General features: G+C 45.5%; 2 long non-coding RNA genes across 2 annotated transcripts in view; both read right to left on the reverse strand.

The window, feature by feature from the left end:
* Positions 1–6,792, reverse strand: part of LOC125774459 (uncharacterized) — a 28,496-nt gene extending 21,704 nt beyond the window's left edge. The window contains exon 1 of the long non-coding RNA XR_007420918.1: positions 5,931–6,792. This is a non-coding gene — a long non-coding RNA (uncharacterized LOC125774459). The remainder of the gene's footprint in view (positions 1–5,930) is intronic.
* Positions 1–13,029, reverse strand: part of LOC125774460 (uncharacterized) — a 41,260-nt gene extending 28,231 nt beyond the window's left edge. The window contains exon 1 of the long non-coding RNA XR_007420919.1: positions 13,015–13,029. This is a non-coding gene — a long non-coding RNA (uncharacterized LOC125774460). The remainder of the gene's footprint in view (positions 1–13,014) is intronic.
* Positions 13,030–23,642: the final 10,613 nt, after the last annotated feature.

A 23,642-nucleotide genomic window follows, 5' to 3' on the forward strand; every position in this document is an offset into this window, starting at 1 on the left:
CAAGACACTTTAGCCAAGACACATTAGCCACGACACATTAGCCAAGACATATTAGCCAAGACACATTAGCCAAGACACATTAGCCAAGACACATTAGCCAAGACACATTAGCCAAGACACCTTAGCCAAGACACATTAGCCAAGACACCTTAGCCAAAACACCTTAGCCAAGACACATTAGCCAAGACACATTAGCCAAGACACCTTAGCCAAGACAGATTAGCCAAGACACATTAGCCAAGACACATTAGCAGAGACACATTAGCCAAGACACATTAGCCAAGACACATTAGCCAAGACACATTAGCCAAGACACATTAGCCAAGACACCTTAGCCAAGACACATTAGCCAAGACATATTAGCCAAGACACATTAGCCAAGACACATTAGCCAAGACACAATAGCCAAGACACATTAGCCAAGACACATTAGCCAAGACACCTTAGCCAAGACACATTAGCCAAGACACATTAGCCAAAACACATTAGCCAAGACACATTAGCCAAGACACATTAGCCAAGACACATAAGCCAAGACACATTAGCCAAGACACCTTAGCCAAGACACATTAGCCAAGACACATTAGCCAAGACACATTAGCCAAGACACATAAGCCAAGACACATTAGCCAAGACACTTTAGCCAAGACACATTAGCCAAGACACATTAGCCAAGACACGTTAGCCAAGACACCTTAGCCAAGAAACCTTAGCCAAGACACCTTAGCCAAGACACCTTAGCCAAGACACATTAGCCAAGACACATTAGCCGAGACACATAAGCCAAGAAACATTAGCCAAGACACATTAGCCAAGACACGTTAGCCAAGACATATTAGCCAAGACATATTAGCCAAGACACATTAGCCAAGACATATTAGCCAAGACACATTGACCAAGACACATTAGCCAGAACACATTAGCCAAGACACCTTAGCCAAGACACCTTAGCCAAGACACCTTAGCCAAGAAACCTTAGCCAAGACACATTAGCCGAGACACCTTAGCCAAGAAACATTAGCCAAGACACATTAGCCAAGACACATTAGCCAAGACAACTTAGCCAAGACACCTTAGCCAAGACACATTAGCCAAGACACATTAGCCAAGACACCTTAGCCAAGACACCTTAGCCGAGACACATTAGCCAAGACACCTAAGCCAAGACACCTTAGCCAAGACACCGTAGCCAAGACACATTAGCCAAGACACATTAGCCAAGACACCTTAGCCAAGACACATTAGCCAAGACACATTAGCCAAGACACCTTAGCCAAGACACATTAGCCAAGACACATTAGCCAAGACACATTAGCCAAGACACCTTAGCCAAGACACCTTAGCCAAGACACCTTAGCCAAGAAACCTTAGCCAAGACACATTAGCCGAGACACCTTAGCCAAGAAACATTAGCCAAGACACATTAGCCAAGACACATTAGCCAAGACAACTTAGCCAAGACACCTTAGCCAAGACACATTAGCCAAGACACATTAGCCAAGACACATTAGCCGAGACACATTAGCCAAGACACCTTAGCAAAGACACCTTAGCCAAGACACATTAGCCAAGACACCGTAGCCAAGACACATTAGCCAAGACACATTAGCCAAGACACCTTAGCCAAGACACATTAGCCAAGACACATTAGCCAAGACACATTAGCCAAGACACATTAGCCAAGACACATTAGCCAAGACACCTTAGCCAAGACACATTAGCCAAGACACCTTAGCCAAAACACCTTAGCCAAGACACATTAGCCAAGACACATTAGCCAAGACACCTTAGCCAAGACACATTAGCCAAGACACATTAGCCAAGACACATTAGCCAAGACACATTAGCCAAGACACATTAGCCAAGACACATAAGCCAAGACACCTTAGCCAAGACACATTAGCCAAGACACATTAGCCAAGACACATTAGCCAAGACACATTAGCCAAGACACCTTAGCCAAGACACATTAGCCAAGACACCTTAGCCAAGACACATTAGCCAAGACACATTAGCCAAGACACATTAGCCAAGACACCTTAGCCAAGACACATTAGCCAAGACACCTTAGCCAAGACACATTAGCCAAGACACATTAGCCAAGACACCTTAGCCAAGACACCTTAGCCAAGACACATAAGCCAAGACACATTAGCCAAGACACCTTAGCCAAGACACATTAGCCAAGACACCTTAGCCAAGACACATTAGCCAAGACACCTTAGCCAAGACACATTAGCCGAGACACATTAGCCAAGACACATTAGCCAAGACACATTAGCCAAGACACCTTAGCCAAGACACCTTAGCCAAGACACCTTAGCCAAGAAACCTTAGCCAAGACACATTAGCCGAGACACCTTAGCCAAGAAACATTAGCCAAGACACATTAGCCAAGACACATTAGCCAAGACAACTTAGCCAAGACACCTTAGCCAAGACACATTAGCCAAGACACATTAGCCAAGACACATTAGCCGAGACACATTAGCCAAGACACCTTAGCAAAGACACATTAGCCAAGACACATTAGCCAAGACACATTAGCCAAGACACATTAGCCAAGACACATTAGCCAAGACACCTTAGCCAAGACACCTTAGCCAAGACACCTTAGCCAAAACACCTTAGCCAAGACACATTAGCCAAGACACATTAGCCAAGACACCTTAGCCAAGACACATTAGCCAAGACACATTAGCCAAGACACATTAGCCAAGACACATTAGCCAAGACACATTAGCCAAGACACATAAGCCAAGACACCTTAGCCAAGACACATTAGCCAAGACACATTAGCCAAGACACATTAGCCAAGACACATTAGCCAAGACACCTTAGCCAAGACACATTAGCCAAGACACCTTAGCCAAGACACATTAGCCAAGACACATTAGCCAAGACACATTAGCCAAGACACCTTAGCCAAGACACATTAGCCAAGACACCTTAGCCAAGACACATTAGCCAAGACACATTAGCCAAGACACCTTAGCCAAGACACCTTAGCCAAGACACATAAGCCAAGACACATTAGCCAAGACACCTTAGCCAAGACACATTAGCCAAGACACCTTAGCCAAGACACATTAGCCAAGACACCTTAGCCAAGACACATTAGCCGAGACACATTAGCCAAGACACCTTAGCCAAGACACATAAGCCAAGACACATTAGCCAAGACACATTAGCCAAGACACCTTAGCCAAGACACATTAGCCAAGACACCTTAGCCAAGACACCTTAGCCGAGACACATTAGCCAAGACACATTAGCCAAGACACATTAGCCAAGACACCTTAGCCAAGACACATAAGCCAAGACACATTAGCCAAGACACATTAGCCAAGACACCTTAGCCAAAACACCTTAGCCAAGACACCTTAGCCAAGACACATTAGCCAAGACTCCTTAGCCAAGACACATTAGCCAAGACACATTAGCCAAGACACATTAGCCAAGACACCTTAGCCAAGACACCTTAGCCGAGACACATTAGCCGAGACACATTAGCCAAGACACATTAGCCAAGACACCTTAGCCAAGACACATTAGCCAAGACACATTAGCCAAGACACCTTAGCCAAGACACATTAGCCAAGACACATTAGCCAAGACACCTTAGCCAAGACACATTAGCCAAGACACCTGAGCCAAGACACCTTAGCCAAGACACATTAGCCAAGACACATTAGCCAAGACACCTTAGCCAAGACACATTAGCCAAGACACATTAGCCAAGACACCTTAGCCAAGACACATTAGCCAAGACATATTAGCCAAGACACATTAGCCAAGACACCTTAGCCAAGACACATTAGCCAAGACACATTAGCCAAGACACTTTAGCCGAGACACATAAGCCGAGACACATTAGCCAAGACACCTTAGCCAAGACACCTTAGCCAAGACACATTAGCCAAGACACATTAGCCAAAACACATTAGCCAAAACACCTTAGCCAAGACACCTTAGCCAAGACACCTTAGCCAAGACACATTAGCCAAGACACATTAGCCAAGACACCTTAGCCAAGACACCTTAGCCAAGACACCTTAGCCGAGACACATTAGCCAAGACACATTAGCCAAGACACCTTAGCCAAGACACATTAGCCAAGACACATTAGCCAAGACACCTTAGCCAAGACACCTTAGCCAAGACACCTTAGCCAAGACACCTTAGCCATGACACATTAGCCAAGACACCTTAGCCAAGACACATTAGCCAAGACACATTAGCCAAGACACATTAGCCGAGACACATTAGCCAAGACACATTAGCCAAGACACCTTAGCCAAGACACATTAGCCAAGACACCTTAGCCAAGACATATTAGCCAAGACACATTAGCCAAGACACATTAGCCAAGACACATTAGCCAAGACACCTTAGCCAAGACACATTAGCCAAGACACATTAGCCAAGACATATTAGCCAAGACACCATAGCCAAGACACATTAGCCAAGACACATTAGCCAAGACACATTAGCCAAGACACCTTAGCCAAGACACATTAGCCAAGACACCTTAGCCAAAACACCTTAGCCAAGACACATTAGCCAAGACACGTTAGCCAAGACACCTTAGCCAAGACACATTAGCCATGACACATTAGCCAAGACACATTAGCCAAGACACATTAGCCAAGACACATTAGCCAAGACACATTAGCCAAGACACATTAGCCAAGACACATTAGCCAAGACACCTTAGCCAAGACACATTAGCCAAAACACATTAGCCAAGACACATTAGCCAAGACACATTAGCCAAGACACATTAGCCAAGACACATTAGCCAAGACACCTTAGCCAAGACACATTAGCCAAGACACATTAGCCAAGACATATTAGCCAAGACACATTAGCCAAGACACATTAGCCAAGACACATTAGCCAAGACACATTAGCCAAGACACCTTAGCCAAGACACATTAGCCAAGACACCTTAGCCAAAACACCTTAGCCAAGACACATTAGCCAAGACACATTAGCCAAGACACCTTAGCCAAGACACATTAGCCAAGACACATTAGCCAAGACACATTAGCAGAGACACATTAGCCAAGTCACATTAGCCAAGACACATTAGCCAAGACACATTAGCCAAGACACATTAGCCAAGACACCTTAGCCAAGACACATTAGCCAAGACATATTAGCCAAGACACATTAGCCAAGACACATTAGCCAAGACACAATAGCCAAGACACATTAGCCAAGACACATTAGCCAAGACACATTAGCCAAGACACCTTAGCCAAGACACATTAGCCAAGACACCTTAGCCAAGACACCTTAGCCAAGACACATTAGCCAAGACACTTTAGCCAAGACACATTAGCCACGACACCTTAGCCAAGACATATTAGCCAAGACACATTAGCCAAGACACATTAGCCAAGACACATTAGCCAAGACACATTAGCCAAGACACCTTAGCCAAGACACATTAGCCAAGACACCTTAGCCAAAACACCTTAGCCAAGACACATTAGCCAAGACACATTAGCCAAGACACCTTAGCCAAGACAGATTAGCCAAGACACATTAGCCAAGACACATTAGCAGAGACACATTAGCCAAGACACATTAGCCAAGACACATTAGCCAAGACACCTTAGCCAAGACACATTAGCCAAGACACATTAGCCAAGACACATTAGCCAAGACACATAAGCCAAGACACATTAGCCAAGACACTTTAGCCGAGACACATTAGCCAAGACACCTTAGCCAAGACACATTAGCCAAGACACCTTAGCCAAGACACATTAGCCAAGACACATTAGCCAAGACACCTTAGCCAAGACACCTTAGCCGAGACACATTAGCCGAGACACATTAGCCAAGACACATTAGCCAAGACACCTTAGCCAAGACACATTAGCCAAGACACCTTAGCCAAGACACCATAGCCAAGACACATTAGCCAAGACACATTAGCCAAGTCACCTTAGCCAAGACACATTAGCCAAGACACATTAGCCAAGACACATTAGCCAAGACACCTTAGCCAAGACACATTAGCCAAGACACCTTAGCCAAGACACCTTAGCCAAGACACATTAGCCAAGACACATTCGCCAAGACACCTTAGCCAAGACACATAAGCCAAGACACATTAGCCAAGACACCTTAGCCAAGACACATTAGCCAAGACACATTAGCCAAGACACCTTAGCCAAGACACCTTAGCCGAGACACATTAGCCAAGACACATTAGCCAAGACACATTAGCCAAGACACATTAGCCAAGACACCTTAGCCAAGACACCTTAGCCAAGACACCTTAGCCAAGACACATTAGCCAAGACACATTAGCCAAGACACCTTAGCCAAGACACATTAGCCAAGACACATTAGCCAAGACACCTTAGCCGAGACACATTAGCCAAGACACCTTAGCCAAGACACATTAGCCAAGACACATTAGCCAAGACACATTAGCCGAGACACATTAGCCAAGACACATTAGCCAAGACACCTTGGCCAAGACACATTAGCCAAGACACATTAGCCAAGACACCTTAGCCAAGACACATTAGCCAAGACACATTAGCCAAGACACCTTAGCCAAGACACCTTAGCCAAGACACATTAGCCAAGACACATTAGCCAAGACACCTTAGCCAAGACACATTAGCCAAGACACATTAGCCAAGACACCTTAGCCAAGACACATTAGCCAAGACACATTAGCCAAGACACATTAGCCAAGACACATTAGCCAAGACACATTAGCCAAGACACATTAGCCAAGACACCTTAGCCAAGACACATAAGCCAAGACACATTAGCCAAGAGACCTTAGCCAAGACACATTAGCCAAGACACATAAGCCAAGACACATTAGCCAAGACACATTAGCCAAGACACATTAGCCAAGACACATTAGCCAAGACACCTTAGCCAAGACACCTTAGCCGAGACACATTAGCCAAGACACCTTAGCCAAGACACATTAGCCAAGACACCTTAGCCAAGACACATAAGCCAAGACACATTAGCCAAGACACATTAGCCAAGACACCTTAGCCAAGACACCTTAGCCAAGACACCTTAGCCAAGACACCTTAGCCGAGACACATTAGCCAAGACACCTTAGCCAAGACACCTTAGCCAAGACACATTAGCCAAGACACATTAGCCAAGACACCTTAGCCAAGACACCTTAGCCGAGACACCTTAGCCAAGACACATTAGCCAAGACACATTAGCCAAGACACATTAGCCAAGACACCTTAGCCAAGACACCTTAGCCAAGACACCTTAGCCAAGACACATTAGCCAAGACACATTAGCCAAGACACCTTAGCCAAGACACATTAGCCAAGACACATTAGCCAAGACACATTAGCCAAGACACCTTAGCCAAGACACATTAGCCAAGACACCTTAGCCAAGACACCTTAGCCAAGACACATTAGCCAAGACACATTAGCCAAGACACCTTAGCCAAGACACATTAGCCAAGACACATTAGCCAAGACACCTTAGCCAAGACACCTTAGCCAAGACACATTAGCCAAGACACATTAGCCAAGACACCTTAGCCAAGACACATTAGCCAAGACACATTAGCCAAGACACCTTAGCCAAGACACATTAGCCAAGACACATTAGCCAAGACACATTAGCCAAGACACCTTAGCCAAGACACATTAGCCAAGACACCTTAGCCAAGACACATTAGCCAAGACACATTAGCCAAGACACCTTAGCCAAGACACCTTAGCCAAGACACATAAGCCAAGACACATTAGCCAAGACACCTTAGCCAAGACACATTAGCCAAGACACATTAGCCAAGACACCTTAGCCAAGACACATTAGCCAAGACACATTAGCCAAGACACATTAGCCAAGACACATTAGCCAAGACACCTTAGCCAAGACACATTAGCCAAGACACATTAGCCAAGACACATTAGCCAAGACACATTAGCCAAGACACCTGAGCCAAGACACCTTAGCCAAGACACATTAGCCAAGACACATTAGCCAAGACACCTTAGCCAAGACACATTAGCCAAGACACATTAGCCAAGACACCTTAGCCAAGACACCTTAGCCAAGACACATAAGCCAATACACATTAGCCAAGACACCTTAGCCAAGACACATTAGCCAAGACACCTTAGCCAAGACACATTAGCCAAGACACCTTAGCCAAGACACCTTAGCCGAGACACATTAGCCAAGACACATTAGCCAAGACACATTAGCCAAGACACCTTAGCCAAGACACATAAGCCAAGACACATTAGCCAAGACACATTAGCCAAGACACCTTAGCCAAGACACATTAGCCAAGACACATTAGCCAAGACACCTTAGCCAAGACACATTAGCCAAGACACATTAGCCAAGACACATTAGCCAAGACACATTAGCCAAGACACCTTAGCCAAGACACATTAGCCAAGACACATTAGCCAAGACACATTAGCCAAGACACATTAGCCAAGACACCTGAGCCAAGACACCTTAGCCAAGACACATTAGCCAAGACACATTAGCCAAGACACCTTAGCCAAGACACATTAGCCAAGACACATTAGCCAAGACACCTTAGCCAAGACACATTAGCCAAGACACATTAGCCAAGACACATTAGCCAAGACACCTTAGCCAAGACACATTAGCCAAGACACCTTAGCCAAGACACATTAGCCAAGACACATTAGCCAAGACACCTTAGCCAAGACACCTTAGCCAAGACACATAAGCCAAGACACATTAGCCAAGACACCTTAGCCAAGACACATTAGCCAAGACACATTAGCCAAGACACCTTAGCCAAGACACATTAGCCAAGACACATTAGCCAAGACACATTAGCCAAGACACATTAGCCAAGACACCTTAGCCAAGACACATTAGCCAAGACACATTAGCCAAGACACATTAGCCAAGACACATTAGCCAAGACACCTGAGCCAAGACACCTTAGCCAAGACACATTAGCCAAGACACATTAGCCAAGACACCTTAGCCAAGACACATTAGCCAAGACACATTAGCCAAGACACCTTAGCCAAGACACCTTAGCCAAGACACATAAGCCAATACACATTAGCCAAGACACCTTAGCCAAGACACATTAGCCAAGACACCTTAGCCAAGACACATTAGCCAAGACACCTTAGCCAAGACACCTTAGCCGAGACACATTAGCCAAGACACATTAGCCAAGACACATTAGCCAAGACACCTTAGCCAAGACACATAAGCCAAGACACATTAGCCAAGACACATTAGCCAAGACACCTTAGCCAAGACACATTAGCCAAGACACATTAGCCAAGACACCTTAGCCAAGACACATTAGCCAAGACACATTAGCCAAGACACATTAGCCAAGACACATTAGCCAAGACACCTTAGCCAAGACACATTAGCCAAGACACATTAGCCAAGACACATTAGCCAAGACACATTAGCCAAGACACCTGAGCCAAGACACCTTAGCCAAGACACATTAGCCAAGACACATTAGCCAAGACACCTTAGCCAAGACACATTAGCCAAGACACATTAGCCAAGACACCTTAGCCAAGACACCTTAGCCAAGACACATAAGCCAATACACATTAGCCAAGACACCTTAGCCAAGACACATTAGCCAAGACACCTTAGCCAAGACACATTAGCCAAGACACCTTAGCCAAGACACATTAGCCAAGACACATTAGCCAAGACACATTAGCCAAGACACCTTAGCCAAGACACATTAGCCAAGACACATTAGCCAAGACACCTTAGCCAAGACACATTAGCCAAGACACATTAGCCAAGACACATTAGCCAAGACACATTAGCCAAGACACCTTAGCCAAGACACATTAGCCAAGACACATTAGCCAAGACACATTAGCCAAGACACATTAGCCAAGACACCTGAGCCAAGACACCTTAGCCAAGACACATTAGCCAAGACACATTAGCCAAGACACCTTAGCCAAGACACATTAGCCAAGACACATTAGCCAAGACACCTTAGCCAAGACACATTAGCCAAGACACATTAGCCAAGACACCTTAGCCAAGACACATTAGCCAAGACACATTAGCCAAGACACATTAGCCAAGACACATTAGCCAAGACACCTTAGCCAAGACACATTAGCCAAGACACATTAGCCAAGACACATTAGCCAAGACACATTAGCCAAGACACCTGAGCCAAGACACCTTAGCCAAGACACATTAGCCAAGACACATTAGCCAAGACACCTTAGCCAAGACACATTAGCCAAGACACATTAGCCAAGACACCTTAGCCAAGACACCTTAGCCAAGACACATAAGCCAATACACATTAGCCAAGACACCTTAGCCAAGACACATTAGCCAAGACACCTTAGCCAAGACACATTAGCCAAGACACCTTAGCCAAGACACCTTAGCCGAGACACATTAGCCAAGACACATTAGCCAAGACACATTAGCCAAGACACCTTAGCCAAGACACATAAGCCAAGACACATTAGCCAAGACACATTAGCCAAGACACCTTAGCCAAGACACATTAGCCAAGACACATTAGCCAAGACACCTTAGCCAAGACACATTAGCCAAGACACCTTAGCCAAGACACATTAGCCAAGACACATTAGCCAAGACACATTAGCCAAGACACATTAGCCAAGACACCTGAGCCAAGACACCTTAGCCAAGACACATTAGCCAAGACACATTAGCCAAGACACCTTAGCCAAGACACATTAGCCAAGACACATTAGCCAAGACACCTTAGCCAAGACACCTTAGCCAAGACACATAAGCCAATACACATTAGCCAAGACACCTTAGCCAAGACACATTAGCCAAGACACCTTAGCCAAGACACATTAGCCAAGACACCTTAGCCAAGACACATTAGCCAAGACACATTAGCCAAGACACCTTAGCCAAGACACCTTAGCCAAGACACATAAGCCAATACACATTAGCCAAGACACCTTAGCCAAGACACATTAGCCAAGACACCTTAGCCAAGACACATTAGCCAAGACACCTTAGCCAAGACACCTTAGCCGAGACACATTAGCCAAGACACATTAGCCAAGACACATTAGCCAAGACACCTTAGCCAAGACACATAAGCCAAGACACATTAGCCAAGACACATTAGCCAAGACACCTTAGCCAAGACACATTAGCCAAGACACATTAGCCAAGACACCTTAGCCAAGACACATTAGCCAAGACACCTTAGCCAAGACACATTAGCCAAGACACATTAGCCAAGACACATTAGCCAAGACACATTAGCCAAGACACATTAGCCAAGACACATTAGCCAAGACACCTTAGCCAAGACACATAAGCCAAGACACATTAGCCAAGAGACCTTAGCCAAGACACATTAGCCAAGACACATAAGCCAAGACACATTAGCCAAGACACATTAGCCAAGACACATTAGCCAAGACACATTAGCCAAGACACCTTAGCCAAGACACCTTAGCCGAGACACATTAGCCAAGACACCTTAGCCAAGACACATTAGCCAAGACACCTTAGCCAAGACACATAAGCCAAGACACATTAGCCAAGACACATTAGCCAAGACACCTTAGCCAAGACACCTTAGCCAAGACACCTTAGCCAAGACACCTTAGCCGAGACACATTAGCCAAGACACCTTAGCCAAGACACCTTAGCCAAGACACATTAGCCAAGACACATTAGCCAAGACACCTTAGCCAAGACACCTTAGCCGAGACACCTTAGCCAAGACACATTAGCCAAGACACATTAGCCAAGACACATTAGCCAAGACACCTTAGCCAAGACACCTTAGCCAAGACACCTTAGCCAAGACACATTAGCCAAGACACATTAGCCAAGACACCTTAGCCAAGACACATTAGCCAAGACACATTAGCCAAGACACATTAGCCAAGACACCTTAGCCAAGACACATTAGCCAAGACACCTTAGCCAAGACACCTTAGCCAAGACACATTAGCCAAGACACATTAGCCAAGACACCTTAGCCAAGACACATTAGCCAAGACACATTAGCCAAGACACCTTAGCCAAGACACCTTAGCCAAGACACATTAGCCAAGACACATTAGCCAAGACACCTTAGCCAAGACACATTAGCCAAGACACATTAGCCAAGACACCTTAGCCAAGACACATTAGCCAAGACACATTAGCCAAGACACATTAGCCAAGACACCTTAGCCAAGACACATTAGCCAAGACACCTTAGCCAAGACACATTAGCCAAGACACATTAGCCAAGACACCTTAGCCAAGACACCTTAGCCAAGACACATAAGCCAAGACACATTAGCCAAGACACCTTAGCCAAGACACATTAGCCAAGACACATTAGCCAAGACACCTTAGCCAAGACACATTAGCCAAGACACATTAGCCAAGACACATTAGCCAAGACACATTAGCCAAGACACCTTAGCCAAGACACATTAGCCAAGACACATTAGCCAAGACACATTAGCCAAGACACATTAGCCAAGACACCTGAGCCAAGACACCTTAGCCAAGACACATTAGCCAAGACACATTAGCCAAGACACCTTAGCCAAGACACATTAGCCAAGACACATTAGCCAAGACACCTTAGCCAAGACACCTTAGCCAAGACACATAAGCCAATACACATTAGCCAAGACACCTTAGCCAAGACACATTAGCCAAGACACCTTAGCCAAGACACATTAGCCAAGACACCTTAGCCAAGACACCTTAGCCGAGACACATTAGCCAAGACACATTAGCCAAGACACATTAGCCAAGACACCTTAGCCAAGACACATAAGCCAAGACACATTAGCCAAGACACATTAGCCAAGACACCTTAGCCAAGACACATTAGCCAAGACACATTAGCCAAGACACCTTAGCCAAGACACATTAGCCAAGACACATTAGCCAAGACACATTAGCCAAGACACATTAGCCAAGACACCTTAGCCAAGACACATTAGCCAAGACACATTAGCCAAGACACATTAGCCAAGACACATTAGCCAATACACCTGAGCCAAGACACCTTAGCCAAGACACATTAGCCAAGACACATTAGCCAAGACACCTTAGCCAAGACACATTAGCCAAGACACATTAGCCAAGACACCTTAGCCAAGACACATTAGCCAAGACACATTAGCCAAGACACATTAGCCAAGACACCTTAGCCAAGACACATTAGCCAAGACACCTTAGCCAAGACACATTAGCCAAGACACATTAGCCAAGACACCTTAGCCAAGACACCTTAGCCAAGACACATAAGCCAAGACACATTAGCCAAGACACCTTAGCCAAGACACATTAGCCAAGACACATTAGCCAAGACACATTAGCCAAGACACATTAGCCAAGACACCTTAGCCAAGACACATTAGCCAAGACACATTAGCCAAGACACATTAGCCAAGACACATTAGCCAAGACACCTGAGCCAAGACACCTTAGCCAAGACACATTAGCCAAGACACATTAGCCAAGACACCTTAGCCAAGACACATTAGCCAAGACACATTAGCCAAGACACCTTAGCCAAGACACCTTAGCCAAGACACATAAGCCAATACACATTAGCCAAGACACCTTAGCCAAGACACATTAGCCAAGACACCTTAGCCAAGACACATTAGCCAAGACACCTTAGCCAAGACACCTTAGCCGAGACACATTAGCCAAGACACATTAGCCAAGACACATTAGCCAAGACACCTTAGCCAAGACACATAAGCCAAGACACATTAGCCAAGACACATTAGCCAAGACACCTTAGCCAAGACACATTAGCCAAGACACATTAGCCAAGACACCTTAGCCAAGACACATTAGCCAAGACACATTAGCCAAGACACATTAGCCAAGACACATTAGCCAAGACACCTTAGCCAAGACACATTAGCCAAGACACATTAGCCAAGACACATTAGCCAAGACACATTAGCCAAGACACCTGAGCCAAGACACCTTAGCCAAGACACATTAGCCAAGACACATTAGCCAAGACACCTTAGCCAAGACACATTAGCCAAGACACATTAGCCAAGACACATTAGCCAAGACACATTAGCCAAGACACCTTAGCCAAGACACATTAGCCAAGACACATTAGCCAAGACACATTAGCCAAGACACATTAGCCAAGACACCTGAGCCAAGACACCTTAGCCAAGACACATTAGCCAAGACACATTAGCCAAGACACCTTAGCCAAGACACATTAGCCAAGACACATTAGCCAAGACACCTTAGCCAAGACACCTTAGCCAAGACACATAAGCCAATACACATTAGCCAAGACACCTTAGCCAAGACACATTAGCCAAGACACCTTAGCCAAGACACATTAGCCAAGACACCTTAGCCAAGACACCTTAGCCGAGACACATTAGCCAAGACACATTAGCCAAGACACATTAGCCAAGACACCTTAGCCAAGACACATAAGCCAAGACACATTAGCCAAGACACATTAGCCAAGACACCTTAGCCAAGACACATTAGCCAAGACACATTAGCCAAGACACCTTAGCCAAGACACATTAGCCAAGACACATTAGCCAAGACACATTAGCCAAGACACATTAGCCAAGACACCTTAGCCAAGACACATTAGCCAAGACACATTAGCCAAGACACATTAGCCAAGACACATTAGCCAAGACACCTGAGCCAAGACACCTTAGCCAAGACACATTAGCCAAGACACATTAGCCAAGACACCTTAGCCAAGACACATTAGCCAAGACACATTAGCCAAGACACCTTAGCCAAGACACCTTAGCCAAGACACATAAGCCAATACACATTAGCCAAGACACCTTAGCCAAGACACATTAGCCAAGACACCTTAGCCAAGACACATTAGCCAAGACACCTTAGCCAAGACACATTAGCCAAGACACATTAGCCAAGACACCTTAGCCAAGACACATAAGCCAAGACACATTAGCCAAGACACATTAGCCAAGACACCTTAGCCAAGACACATTAGCCAAGACACCTTAGCCAAGACACCTTAGCCGAGACACATTAGCCAAGACACATTAGCCAAGACACATTAGCCAAGACACCTTAGCCAAGACACATAAGCCAAGACACATTAGCCAAGACACATTAGCCAAGACACCTTAGCCAAAACACCTTAGCCAAGACACCTTAGCCAAGACACATTAGCCAAGACTCCTTAGCCAAGACACATTAGCCAAGACACATTAGCCAAGACACATTAGCCAAGACACCTTAGCCAAGACACCTTAGCCGAGACACATTAGCCGAGACACATTAGCCAAGACACATTAGCCAAGACACCTTAGCCAAGACACATTAGCCAAGATACATTAGCCAAGACACCTTAGCCAAGACACATTAGCCAAGACACATTAGCCAAGACACCTTAGCCAAGACACATTAGCCAAGACACCTGAGCCAAGACACCTTAGCCAAGACACATTAGCCAAGACACATTAGCCAAGACACCTTAGCCAAGACACATTAGCCAAGACACATTAGCAAAGACACCTTAGCCAAGACACATTAGCCAAGACATATTAGCCAAGACACATTAGCCAAGACACCTTAGCCAAGACACATTAGCCAAGACACATTAGCCAAGACACTTTAGCCGAGACACATAAGCCGAGACACATTAGCCAAGACACCTTAGCCAAGACACCTTAGCCAAGACACATTAGCCAAGACACATTAGCCAAAACACATTAGCCAAAACACCTTAGCCAAGACACCTTAGCCAAGACACCTTAGCCAAGACACATTAGCCAAGACACATTAGCCAAGACACCTTAGCCAAGACACCTTAGCCAAGACACCTTAGCCAAGACACATTAGCCAAGACACATTAGCCAAGACACCTTAGCCAAGACACATTAGCCAAGACACATTAGCCAAGACACCTTAGCCAAGACACCTTAGCCAAGACACCTTAGCCAAGACACCTTAGCCAAGACACCTTAGCCATGACACATTAGCCAAGACACCTTAGCCAAGACACATTAGCCAAGACACATTAGCCAAGACACATTAGCCGAGACACATTAGCCAAGACACATTAGCCAAGACACCTTAGCCAAGACACATTAGCCAAGACACCTTAGCCAAGACATATTAGCCAAGACACATTAGCCAAGACACATTAGCCAAGACACATTAGCCAAGACACCTTAGCCAAGACACATTAGCCAAGACACATTAGCCAAGACATATTAGCCAAGACACATTAGCCAAGACACATTAGCCAAGACACATTAGCCAAGACACATTAGCCAAGACACCTTAGCCAAGACACATTAGCCAAGACACCTTAGCCAAAACACCTTAGCCAAGACACATTAGCCAAGACACATTAGCCAAGACACCTTAGCCAAGACACATTAGCCAAGACACATTAGCCAAGACACCTTAGCCAAGACACATTAGCCAAGACACATTAGCCAAGACACATTAGCCAAGACACATTAGCCAAGACACATTAGCCAAGACACCTTAGCCAAGACACATTAGCCAAAACACATTAGCCAAGACACATTAGCCAAGACACATTAGCCAAGACACATTAGCCAAGACACATTAGCCAAGACACCTTAGCCAAGACACATTAGCCAAGACACATTAGCCAAGACATATTAGCCAAGACACATTAGCCAAGACACATTAGCCAAGACACCTTAGCCAAGACACATTAGCCAAGACACCTTAGCCAAGACACATTAGCCAAGACACCTTAGCCAAAACACCTTAGCCAAGACACATTAGCCAAGACACATTAGCCAAGACACCTTAGCCAAGACACATTAGCCAAGACACATTAGCCAAGACACATTAGCAGAGACACATTAGCCAAGACACATTAGCCAAGACACATTAGCCAAGACACATTAGCCAAGACACATTAGCCAAGACACCTTAGCCAAGACACATTAGCCAAGACATATTAGCCAAGACACATTAGCCAAGACACATTAGCCAAGACACAATAGCCAAGACACATTAGCCAAGACACATTAGCCAAGACACCTTAGCCAAGACACATTAGCCAAGACACATTAGCCAAAACACATTAGCCAAGACACATTAGCCAAGACACATTAGCCAAGACACATAAGCCAAGACACATTAGCCAAGACACATTAGCCAAGACACATTAGCCAAGACACATTAGCCAAGACACATTAGCCAAGACACATAAGCCAAGACACATTAGCCAAGACACTTTAGCCAAGACACATTAGCCAAGACACATTAGCCAAGACACATTAGCCGAGACACATTAGCCAAGACACCTTAGCCAAGACACATTAGCCAAGACACCTTAGCCAAGACACATTAGCCAAGACACATTAGCCAAGACACCTTAGTCAAGACACCTTAGCCGAGACACCTTAGCCAAGACACCTTAGCCAAGACACTTTAGCCGAGACACATTAGCCAAGACACCTTAGCCAAGACACCTTAGCCGAGACACATTAGCCGAGACACATTAGCCAAGACACATTAGCCAAGACACCTTAGCCAAGACACATTAGCCAAGACACCTTAGCCAAGACACCTTAGCCAAGACACATTAGCCAAGACACCTTAGCCAAGACACATTAGCCAAGACACATTAGCCAAGACACATTAGCCGAGACACATTAGCCAAGACACATTAGCCAAGACACCTTGGCCAAGACACATTAGCCAAGACACATTAGCCAAGACACCTTAGCCAAGACACATTAGCCAAGACACATTAGCCAAGACACCTTAGCCAAGACACCTTAGCCAAGACACATTAGCCAAGACACATTAGCCAAGACACCTTAGCCAAGACACATTAGCCAAGACACATTAGCCAAGACACCTTAGCCAAGACACATTAGCCAAGACACATTAGCCAAGACACATTAGCCAAGACACATTAGCCAAGACACATTAGCCAAGACACCTTAGCCAAGACACATAAGCCAAGACACATTAGCCAAGACACCTTAGCCAAGACACATTAGCCGAGACACATAAGCCAAGACACATTAGCCAAGACACATTAGCCAAGACACATTAGCCAAGACACCTTAGCCAAGACACCTTAGCCGAGACACATTAGCCAAGACACCTTAGCCAAGACACATTAGCCAAGACACCTTAGCCAAGACACCTTAGCCAAGACACCTTAGCCAAGACACCTTAGCCGAGACACATTAGCCAAGACACCTTAGCCAAGACACCTTAGCCAAGACACATTAGCCAAGACACATTAGCCAAGACACCTTAGCCAAGACACCTTAGCCGAGACACCTTAGCCAAGACACATTAGCCAAGACACATTAGCCAAGACACATTAGCCAAGACACCTTAGCCAAGACACATTAGCCAAGACACCTTAGCCAAGACACATTAGCCAAGACACATTAGCCAAGACACATTAGCCAAGACACCTTAGCCAAGACACCTTAGCCAAGACACATTAGCCAAGACACATTAGCCAAGACACCTTAGCCAAGACACATTAGCCAAGACACATTAGCCAAGACACCTTAGCCAAGACACCTTAGCCAAGACACCTTAGCCAAGACACCTTAGCCAAGACACCTTAGCCATGACACATTAGCCAAGACACCTTAGCCAAGACACATTAGCCAAGACACATTAGCCAAGACACCTTAGCCAAGACACCTTAGCCAAGACACCTTAGCCGAGACACATAAGCCAAGACACTTCAGCCAACACACCTCAGCCGAGACACATTTGCCAAGACACCTTAGCCAAGACACCTTAGCCAAGACACATTAGCCAAGACACATTAGCCAAGACACCTTAGCCAAGACACATTAGCCAAGACACATTAGCCAAGACACATTAGCCAAGACACCTTAGCCAAGACACATTAGCCAAGACACCTTAGCCAAGACACCTTAGCCAAGACACATTAGCCAAGACACATTAGCCAAGACACCTTAGCCAAGACACATTAGCCAAGACACATTAGCCAAGACACCTTAGCCAAGACACCTTAGCCAAGACACATTAGCCAAGACACATTAGCCAAGACACCTTAGCCAAGACACATTAGCCAAGACACATTAGCCAAGACACCTTAGCCAAGACACATTAGCCAAGACACATTAGCCAAGACACATTAGCCAAGACACCTTAGCCAAGACACATTAGCCAAGACACCTTAGCCAAGACACATTAGCCAAGACACATTAGCCAAGACACCTTAGCCAAGACACCTTAGCCAAGACACATAAGCCAAGACACATTAGCCAAGACACCTTAGCCAAGACACATTAGCCAAGACACATAAGCCAAGACACCTTAGCCAAGACACATTAGCCAAGACACATTAGCCAAGACACATTAGCCAAGACACATAAGCCAAGACACCTTAGCCAAGACACATTAGCCAAGACACCTTAGCCAAGACACATTAGCCAAGACACCTTAGCCAAAACACCTTAGCCAAGACACATTAGCCAAGACACATTAGCCAAGACACCTTAGCCAAGACACATTAGCCAAGACACATTAGCCAAGACACCTTAGCCAAGACACATTAGCCAAGACACATTAGCCAAGACACATTAGCCAAGACACATTAGCCAAGACACATTAGCCAAGACACCTTAGCCAAGACACATTAGCCAAAACACATTAGCCAAGACACATTAGCCAAGACACATTAGCCAAGACACATTAGCCAAGACACATTAGCCAAGACACCTTAGCCAAGACACATTAGCCAAGACACATTAGCCAAGACATATTAGCCAAGACACATTAGCCAAGACACATTAGCCAAGACACCTTAGCCAAGACACATTAGCCAAGACACCTTAGCCAAGACACATTAGCCAAGACACCTTAGCCAAAACACCTTAGCCAAGACACATTAGCCAAGACACATTAGCCAAGACACCTTAGCCAAGACACATTAGCCAAGACACATTAGCCAAGACACATTAGCAGAGACACATTAGCCAAGACACATTAGCCAAGACACATTAGCCAAGACACATTAGCCAAGACACATTAGCCAAGACACCTTAGCCAAGACACATTAGCCAAGACATATTAGCCAAGACACATTAGCCAAGACACATTAGCCAAGACACAATAGCCAAGACACATTAGCCAAGACACATTAGCCAAGACACCTTAGCCAAGACACATTAGCCAAGACACATTAGCCAAAACACATTAGCCAAGACACATTAGCCAAGACACATTAGCCAAGACACATAAGCCAAGACACATTAGCCAAGACACATTAGCCAAGACACATTAGCCAAGACACATTAGCCAAGACACATTAGCCAAGACACATAAGCCAAGACACATTAGCCAAGACACTTTAGCCAAGACACATTAGCCAAGACACATTAGCCAAGACACATTAGCCGAGACACATTAGCCAAGACACCTTAGCCAAGACACATTAGCCAAGACACCTTAGCCAAGACACATTAGCCAAGACACATTAGCCAAGACACCTTAGTCAAGACACCTTAGCCGAGACACCTTAGCCAAGACACCTTAGCCAAGACACTTTAGCCGAGACACATTAGCCAAGACACCTTAGCCAAGACACCTTAGCCGAGACACATTAGCCGAGACACATTAGCCAAGACACATTAGCCAAGACACCTTAGCCAAGACACATTAGCCAAGACACCTTAGCCAAGACACCTTAGCCAAGACACATTAGCCAAGACACCTTAGCCAAGACACATTAGCCAAGACACATTAGCCAAGACACATTAGCCGAGACACATTAGCCAAGACACATTAGCCAAGACACCTTGGCCAAGACACATTAGCCAAGACACATTAGCCAAGACACCTTAGCCAAGACACATTAGCCAAGACACATTAGCCAAGACACCTTAGCCAAGACACCTTAGCCAAGACACATTAGCCAAGACACATTAGCCAAGACACCTTAGCCAAGACACATTAGCCAAGACACATTAGCCAAGACACCTTAGCCAAGACACATTAGCCAAGACACATTAGCCAAGACACATTAGCCAAGACACATTAGCCAAGACACATTAGCCAAGACACCTTAGCCAAGACACATAAGCCAAGACACATTAGCCAAGACACCTTAGCCAAGACACATTAGCCGAGACACATAAGCCAAGACACATTAGCCAAGACACATTAGCCAAGACACATTAGCCAAGACACCTTAGCCAAGACACCTTAGCCGAGACACATTAGCCAAGACACCTTAGCCAAGACACATTAGCCAAGACACCTTAGCCAAGACACATAAGCCAAGACACATTAGCCAAGACACATTAGCCAAGACACCTTAGCCAAGACACCTTAGCCAAGACACCGTAGCCAAGACACCTTAGCCGAGACACATTAGCCAAGACACCTTAGCCAAGACACCTTAGCCAAGACACATTAGCCAAGACACATTAGCCAAGACACCTTAGCCAAGACACCTTAGCCGAGACACCTTAGCCAAGACACATTAGCCAAGACACATTAGCCAAGACACATTAGCCAAGACACCTTAGCCAAGACACATTAGCCAAGACACCTTAGCCAAGACACATTAGCCAAGACACATTAGCCAAGACACATTAGCCAAGACACCTTAGCCAAGACACCTTAGCCAAGACACATTAGCCAAGACACATTAGCCAAGACACCTTAGCCAAGACACATTAGCCAAGACACATTAGCCAGGACACCTTAGCCAAGACACCTTAGCCAAGACACCTTAGCCAAGACACATTAGCCAAGACACCTTAGCCAAGACACCTTAGCCGAGACACCTTAGCCAAGACACATTAGCCAAGACACATTAGCCAAGACACCTTAGCCAAGACACCTTAGCCAAGACACCTTAGCCGAGACACATAAGCCAAGACACTTCAGCCAACACACCTCAGCCGAGACACATTTGCCAAGACACCTTAGCCAAGACACCTTAGCCAAGACACATTAGCCAAGACACATTAGCCAAGACACCTTAGCCAAGACACATTAGCCAAGACACATTAGCCAAGACACATTAGCCAAGACACCTTAGCCAAGACACATTAGCCAAGACACCTTAGCCAAGACACCTTAGCCAAGACACATTAGCCAAGACACATTAGCCAAGACACCTTAGCCAAGACACATTAGCCAAGACACATTAGCCAAGACACCTTAGCCAAGACACATTAGCCAAGACACCTTAGCCAAGACACATTAGCCAAGACACCTTAGCCAAAACACCTTAGCCAAGACACATTAGCCAAGACACATTAGCCAAGACACCTTAGCCAAGACACATTAGCCAAGACACATTAGCCAAGACACATTAGCAGAGACACATTAGCCAAGACACCTTAGCCAAGACACATTAGCCAAGACACATTAGCCAAGACACCTTAGCCAAGACACCTTAGCCAAGACACATAAGCCAAGACACATTAGCCAAGACACCTTAGCCAAGACACATTAGCCAAGACACATAAGCCAAGACACCTTAGCCAAGACACATTAGCCAAGACACATTAGCCAAGACACATTAGCCAAGACACATTAGCCAAGACACCTTAGCCAAGACACATTAGCCAAGACACCTTAGCCAAGACACATTAGCCAAGACACATTAGCCAAGACACATTAGCCAAGACACCTTAGCCAAGACACATTAGCCAAGACACCTTAGCCAAGACACATTAGCCAAGACACATTAGCCAAGACACCTTAGCCAAGACACCTTAGCCAAGACACATAAGCCAATACACATTAGCCAAGACACCTTAGCCAAGACACATTAGCCAAGACACCTTAGCCAAGACACATTAGCCAAGACACCTTAGCCAAGACACATTAGCCAAGACACATTAGCCAAGACACCTTAGCCAAGACACATAAGCCAAGACACATTAGCCAAGACACATTAGCCAAGACACCTTAGCCAAGACACATTAGCCAAGACACCTTAGCCAAGACACCTTAGCCGAGACACATTAGCCAAGACACATTAGCCAAGACACATTAGCCAAGACACCTTAGCCAAGACACATAAGCCAAGACACATTAGCCAAGACACATTAGCCAAGACACCTTAGCCAAAACACCTTAGCCAAGACACCTTAGCCACGACACATTAGCCAAGACTCCTTAGCCAAGACACATTAGCCAAGACACATTAGCCAAGACACATTAGCCAAGACACCTTAGCCAAGACACCTTAGCCGAGACACAATAGCCGAGACACATTAGCCAAGACACATTAGCCAAGACACCTTAGCCAAGACACATTAGCCAAGACACATTAGCCAAGACACCTTAGCCAAGACACATTAGCCAAGACACATTAGCCAAGACACCTTAGCCAAGACACATTAGCCAAGACACCTGAGCCAAGACACCTTAGCCAAGACACATTAGCCAAGACACATTAGCCAAGACACCTTAGCCAAGACACATTAGCCAAGACACATTAGCCAAGACACCTTAGCCAAGACACATTAGCCAAGACATATTAGCCAAGACACATTAGCCAAGACACCTTAGCCAAGACACATTAGCCAAGACACATTAGCCAAGACACTTTAGCCGAGACACATAAGCCGAGACACATTAGCCAAGACACCTTAGCCAAGACACCT

This window comes from Anopheles funestus, unplaced genomic scaffold (assembly GCF_943734845.2).
Source record: "Anopheles funestus unplaced genomic scaffold, idAnoFuneDA-416_04 scaffold_9_ctg1, whole genome shotgun sequence".
Taxonomy (NCBI): Eukaryota; Metazoa; Arthropoda; class Insecta; order Diptera; family Culicidae; genus Anopheles; species Anopheles funestus.